We start from the raw sequence: 7,506 nt of genomic DNA on the forward strand, positions 1-7,506 counted from the left end.
TACACTCAAAAAGGCTGTAAAGCGCTAGAGATGATTTTGCACGGGAGAAGCACAAAACCGTTTTAAGCTCCTGAGAAAAGCATTTTTTTTTTTTTTTATTTATAGCAATTTGTTTTTATAAGTTTATCCTTGTTTAAGGTCGTCGTTAAATGCTTCTTTTCAGGGCTGGAGAGGCACAAAAAAGCATTTGAAATGAACGAGAAGTGCATTTTGTGTTTTTGTTATGTTTAATAACTTATGTGTTAACTTAGTTTTGGACGTTTTTGTAATAAATTATCACCAAGAAAAAGCTTAAAACAACGTGTTTAAACTCACATGAAAAGCAGTTTGTAATATTGAATATATTTATTTTAGAAACTTGTTTTTAAACGTTGTCAAGTTGTTTCCAAAAACCTCCCAGGAAAAAATGTACTGTGAAATTTCATAGTAAAACTGTGAAATATTTTACAGTTCTATGAATTTTTGATAGTAATTTGGCCACTTCATGGTTCTACTGTGAAATTTCATAGTAATCTAGTTGACAGTTGCACTATGAACTTTTACAGTTTGACCATGAATTATTTACTTTCACAGTAAAACCATGAATTATTTCACAGTTTTACTATAAAAAAAGTTCATAGTAAAACTGAATTATTTTACAGTTCTACTATGAATTGATGGTAATTTGGCCACTTCATGGTTCTACTGTGAAATTTCATAGTAATCTAGTTGACAGTTGCACTATGAACTTTTACAGTTTGACCATGAATTATTTTACAGTTCTACTACAAAGAATTTCATAGTAAAACTGTAAACCTGATTGATTATTTTACTGTGATGTTTAACAGTTCCACTGTAAACTTGGTAAACAGTTTCACTCTGAACTTCACAGTTTACTTTGACTGTAATTACTGTACTTTGACATAAATTATACAAAACAATACAGTGTATAGATCTCACAACTCATAACTGTATCTTTGGCTCTTTGCCATTTATTATGCAACTGTATGATTTCAAACACAGGCACAAAAACAACTGGTAAGGAAACCTTCTAAATGGTAAACTGATAACACATTTACCAACTTGGCATTCTATATTGTAATGTTAAATGTACTATAATAATAGTAATATAGAAAATGATAGTAATAGATTGTATTTGTTACATAACAATTATATTACACTTAATAATTTCTTTTACAATGGTAATTATACATTAATATAATTTTATTATACAGTAATATAATATACAATTATATAATTGAATAATGTATTGTGGTATAAATCTATTTATAAACTCTATACATACATAATGAAAAAATCTCATTCATAATCATTCACTATGCATTTAATTATGGCAGCATTGGGTGCTTGGATGTGTCCTATGTCTTTGTGTGTGTGTGGGGTGTGAATTGTGACATGAATTACACCTCTTGTTTTCCTAGCTTGTCCACATTGTTGAATTTGCTGGTGAAGTACACTTTCTGGACCTCCTTCATGGGGAAAATCTGTTCAGCCACCTTTGAAAATGCAAAAAATAAATAAATAATCAAACATTTACCGCCATCACCTCTAAGCTACAGGGGCCCTAATATATTTGATCAGCAATGTCTTACATCTGATGTATCATAAAGCATATACTTGGTGAGCGTATCAATATATAAATGCAAACATATGTTTATACATGTTCAAAAGATTGATTAATCTTAAGCAGAAGTCAAAGTGACAGACAAAGTACTGTGTATTTTATTTTTAAATATAATCTGTTGTTTGAGTGCTCAATATATATAACGAGATATATAAACTTTGTGATCTCACCATTAATTCTTATGGTGCAAAAAATATTTATTGCTGAAAAACATGACTTACCTTCATCTGCACTAATGCAGACAGATCTTCTTTTTTTTTTATTTCATTATTTTAGTAGCTCAGACTGCCTTAAGATGGATTGGCATGGCCCATCTGATTCACTAGTAGACTGAAAAAGAATCAAACAATTAATATCAGCAGCTATGCGATCAGTACACAGTTTAGCATTTACCCCGTAGTAACACACCCAACAGAAGTTGAAAACAGTCAGGGCTTTAAGCATACATAGATGGGCAGGCCGACACAAAGGTAGATTAATGGATGAATGAATAGATATTGTCAGCACCAAAACTGTAAAGAAGTGAGTTGTTTCACATATTTTAACACAAATATATTTTAAACACAATCTATTCTTCAAAAATCAACTAGCACTTACTTCAAGTTTTCGAGATCCAGGCCTTGTTGCAATTTTCTCTTTTACAGCATAGTCCTAGAATGAAATGATTTAGGATATGTAATTATCTGGGGCTACAAAAACAGTAACATTCTGTGGATGTGGTTGTAAAGCAATGTACTAAATATCAAACTTGCTGCTATTATCATGAACAAGAATATGGAAAACCCATCCTGATGTGCATGTAGGCAGATACTGTTATCTACAATATCCGGGTCTTCACTGTTGGACACTGAGACTCTCTCAACCTCAGCAGCCCTCCTTGACATGTGGCCATTTTCCTGGAATAAAAATACTGTTTTTAATTTCATATTTAAAATCTGTAGTTAACAGAATGCTACAATAGCTTAAACACAGTGGCACAAATGCAGGGTTTTCCCTGGGTTGTTGGTGGGCTTACGTGGTGTGGTCACTGGGCTTGGGCTTAGGTGGTGCCCAAGTCTTATAAGAGTAGGGAAAAACCTGAAATGTGTGTTAATAGACCTTTTCTGAATAAATCATATAAACTTTGATCAACTGCCTCAGTTTCACAGCAATAATTTAAAGCACACATATCACCTATCATTCAAAGAAAATGCTGGACCTCCACTATTTTAAGAGCAACTTGTAGGTTAACGTTCACATTTAATTAAGACGTGTATAAATAAGACATAAAAGGTGAATTGTCTTGTAGGAAATATTAAAAGCATTTACAAACTTGTCTATGTTTATTTCATAGTAATATTATCTGTACACTTAGAATCATAAAAAGTGATAGGTTTATTTTAGTGCAGTTCAGCACTGTAACAACACTATAAACTAAGTAATTGTACCAGTCTTAACCCGTTGCAAGCATTACTAGGCATCTAAAAAGAGCACAATCAACTACTGTCAGATAACAGACTGTTAATGCTAATGTTATAGTTTAGCTCACGTCCCAAGTAACTAATTTGAAGACATAGAATCCTTACACCTGTGTTATTTTCGGCTTTCTAAAATGGCCACTTATTTTTAATAACATTTCAGGCATAGTAAAGATATTATTGTTTATTATTGTAAACTGTTTAAGTTAACTTACCATCGAACTTAAGGAGCTTAGCATGGCGCCACTTCACCAACGTCTTTTTATCCATTTCTTACTTTCCAGATAACAGTTTAGCCGTTGACGAGATTACCGTCGTCAGATTCTTGTCCTTTAATAAGCTCTGACTAAATAACACATGTGGCAGGAACTTTATCTTTAAGCAGATACACAGCGCGTACTTTACAGACTCGTTTCTGAGAATTAAATCACTGAAACTGACACTAAATTTTTATTTCCCGCGGTTCACCTGACGCGAAGCTCGAGAGCGAGACGCTTGGTTGAGATAACGGTCAAGTGCGCAAGTGCGCATGCCCAGATGTCCAGACTGACATGATGTCTGCAGAAGAGAGGTTTTCGCAGAACAGGCAGAATAAAAGGCGCTATAAAGTCATCTGTCTGATATTTGTATTTTTGTAATATTATAAATATGTAAATCTGTGCTGTATTCTTTTTTTTATTGGAATATTGTTAATCATCTAATTTTTTAGATGTAAATAATGTCTTTTTGACATGTTTTTCATGTCATGTAATTAACTTACCCTCACACACATAAACTTACACCCTTCATTCACATACCTCCTTTAAATAATACATAAATATTATATACATTATTATTGTCTTGATATTTGTATCTTGTCATTTACCTATATGATCATATAGTTAAACTGTAAATTACTGTAAACATCAAACATTAGAAGAAGTGACTATGAACTGTAAACTGTAAGTTGACTGAATTTCACAATTCAACAATATCATGTTTACAGTTGAACTGTAAACTTCACAGTCAATATTATTAAACACTGAAAGAGGTGGCCATGAACTTCATGGTAACATGAGAGTTCACAGTTGTACGCATGGTCAAACTGTAAAAATGACAGTATAACTATGAACTATTATGGTTCAACTGTAAACTTAACAGTTGAACTGTAAACCTCACAGTCAATATTATTAAACACTGAAAGAGGTGGCCATGAACTTCATGTTAAACATGAGAATTCACAGTTGTACTCATGGTCAAACTGTAAAAATGACAGTATAACTATGAACTATTATGGTTCAACTGTAAACTTAACACTTTTACTGTAAAACTTCACAGTACATTTTTTCCTGGGTTGGTTAAATAAATGATCAGCACCGAAGAAGCTCAAAACAATGTTTTTTATCACATGAGAAGAGCAGTTTGTGATATTGAGTGTACACACTACTTTATTTCAGAAACTTGCTTTTAAACGTTTAAAATGTATCTTAAAAGTTGATCTTTGTTTAAGGTTGTCGTTAAATGCTTTTTCTGCGCTTGAGAGGCACAAAACTACGACGGCGTATTAGGGCGACTAAAGAAAAAAAATTTTTATTCGTTCTGAGATTAAAGTCGACATTATTCTGAGATTAAAGTCGACATTATTCTGAGATTAAAGTCGAAATATTATGGCCATAGCAGCTGCCTCGTGTTAAAGCTCCTGAAAAAAGCATTTTTTGAATTTGGATTTATCCCCTACTTAAAAGTTGATCCTTGTTTAAGGTCGTCGTTAAATGCTTCTTCAGCTCTTGAGAGGCACAAAAAGCATTTGAAGTGAACGAGAAGTTCATTTTGTGTTTTTGTTTAGTTTTATATCTTTATATATTATACTTGTTTTGAACGTTGTTAAATGAATTATCAGCCAAAGAGAAGCTCAAAATAACGTGTAACACACCAGCAATAACACACCAGCAGTTTTTAATTTGTTTATGTATCACTTATTTTACTTTCGATCCTTGTTTAAGAACCTTTAATATCTAATGCTTTTTCAGCACGAGAGAAGCACAACAAATCATTTCATGAGAACGAGAAGTTTTTAATGTTTATTATGTGTATTATGTGTTTTTGTTTTTGCATGTTTGTCTAACCTAACCCGTAGAAACTTGGTTTTGAAGATTGTTTAAAGCAGGGGTGTCAAACTCATTTTCACCGAGGGCCACATCAGCATTATGGTGGCCCTCAAAGGGCCGATTGAAACGTATCCTGCTGTGATTGCAGTCACATTGCTGTTTTTCTTGGAGGCTGAATTCTGCATTTATATTGTTCTACTTTACCACAGACACGGCCTCATAACACAAGAGACGCACCGGTTTCTCTTCCTGAAGCACAAACTTGTTTTCACTTTCATTAAATTTCCTCCTTATGCTTAATTTTCTTAATTATTTTTTTGTACATTTTAGGATCATGTGTAAATATGTGTAACATCATCTACTGGCAGGCTGTGTCACTTTGCAGGTCACAAAATCAGCCTGCATTTTGAAAGATGCAGTTTATTTAGGATTTTACAGTGTATTTTTAAGACAATCATTCTGCCCTCACTAATAGTTTATCCCCCTTTCTCAGCTAGACAGACAGACAGACAGACAGACAGACAGACAGACAGCTCCCTTCAGAATACAGTCGGTTTATTTGCTCCCCAGCTGTGTGCATCAAAATGAAGTAAAAATACAAACAATAAAAACAATAAAGTACCTAATACAGTAAAAGCACACAGCTGTAGTCAAGTGTTACATCTGGTACAATATGAGATTTAACCAAACGTAAAATAACGAGTTAAAATTGTGTGTAAAGATACTAATTGCTATAGTAACGTAACAACTGTATTTAATTACGGTAAATTTGTAACTAAAACGCTGTGATATACTCACTAAACATTTACTAACAACTGAGAATATAAACGCCACTGCTTACAGACGATGCTTGGGTATTATATTGCAATATAATTATTTGTATTTATTTATTATTGTTTACATTACTGACTACGCTACCCCGCGTTCTTTTGCCGTAAAAGTCACATGGCTTCTTAGCGAAGGTGAAAGTTAGTTGCCATGACTACAATGTCACGTTGTCTCTTAAAGGCGCAGGAGCGCATTAAATTATAAGCGCGTCTCTGTAACGACTCGAACCATCACAACAATCATAAAGTCGTTTAAGCTCTCGCGGGCCGAATCAAATGACGCGGCGGGCCGTGAGTTTGACACCCCTGGTTTAAAGGAATTATCAAAACGGAAGAAGCTTGAAACGTTGTTCAGCACACGAGAAGAGCACTTTGTGATATTGAATGTACCAACTTTAAATCAGAAACTTTTTGGATGACATCAAATAGTTTTTCAGTACTGGAAAAAAATCAAAAAGCTTTAAATAGCTGGAAATTCGAACTTTGTGATTTTGTACGTCCCTGTAATTTTACATGCTAAAATGTTTGTTTTGGACTTTAATTAATGAAATATCAGCACCACAGAAGCCTAAAAACCGTTTTAAGCACCTGAGAAAATCAGGTGGACGTTAATAAATGAAATACCAGCAATGCAGTAACTCAGAAACATTGTTTTATGCGTTTTTGAAAAGCAATTTTAAATTTGTATTTTTCCCATATCTTACAATATTTTCTTTGTTAAAGAACGTTTAATGTTTAATGCTTTTTCAGCACGAGAGACGCAGTGCATTAAGTTTTTGCTTACATGTTTTTGTATTCATACACTTTGTAAACTTGGTTTGAAAGTTTGTTAATAAAATTATCAACACCCAGCAAGCTTGAAAAACATTGTTGAGCACACGAGAACAGCTTTTTTGTGATACCATATGTACATTTAGAAACTCGATTTTGGATGATGTCAAATAGTTTTTCAGCACTGGATAATCTTTTTGGAAGTTAATGAATGAAATAAAAAACTGGAGGAGCTTACAACCGTTTTAAGCTCCTGAGAAAAGCATTTTTTGAATTTGGATTTATCGCTTATTTAAAAGTTGATTCTTGTTTAAGGTCGTCGGTAAATGCTTCTTCAGTGCTTGAGAGGCTCAAAAACATTTGAAGTGAACGAGAAGTTAATTTTGTGTCTTTGTTTAGTTTTATATCTTTATGTGTTATACTTGGTTTTGCAAGTTGTTAAAGGAATTATCAGCCAAGGAGAAAAAAAAAATCTTTTTTAAAAATCTTTAATATCTAAAGCTGTTTTAGCACGAGAGAAGCACAACAAATCCTTTCATGAGAACGAGAATTTTTTAAAGGAATTATCAAAACGGAAGAAGCTTGAAACACACTGTTGAGCACATGAGAAGAGCACTTTGTGATATTGAATGTACCCACTACTTTAAATCAGAAACTTTTTTGGATGATGTCAAATAGTTTTTCAATACTGGAAAAATAAAAAAAAACTTTAAATAGCTGGAAATTCTAACTTTGTGATT

The 7,506-nt window shown here is 33.1% G+C and overlaps 1 long non-coding RNA gene across 1 annotated transcript; it reads right to left on the reverse strand.

The window, feature by feature from the left end:
• Positions 1-951: 951 nt before the first annotated feature.
• LOC134300070 (uncharacterized) lies at positions 952-3,575 on the reverse strand. The gene is made up of 4 exons (XR_010007298.1): positions 3,297-3,575; positions 2,222-2,520; positions 1,846-1,954; positions 952-1,496 (listed from the first exon to the last, which is right to left on the reverse strand). It is a non-coding gene; the product is annotated as an uncharacterized LOC134300070 (long non-coding RNA).
• Positions 3,576-7,506: the final 3,931 nt, after the last annotated feature.

This window comes from Trichomycterus rosablanca, chromosome 22 (genome assembly GCF_030014385.1).
Source record: "Trichomycterus rosablanca isolate fTriRos1 chromosome 22, fTriRos1.hap1, whole genome shotgun sequence".
Taxonomy (NCBI): domain Eukaryota; kingdom Metazoa; phylum Chordata; class Actinopteri; order Siluriformes; family Trichomycteridae; genus Trichomycterus; species Trichomycterus rosablanca.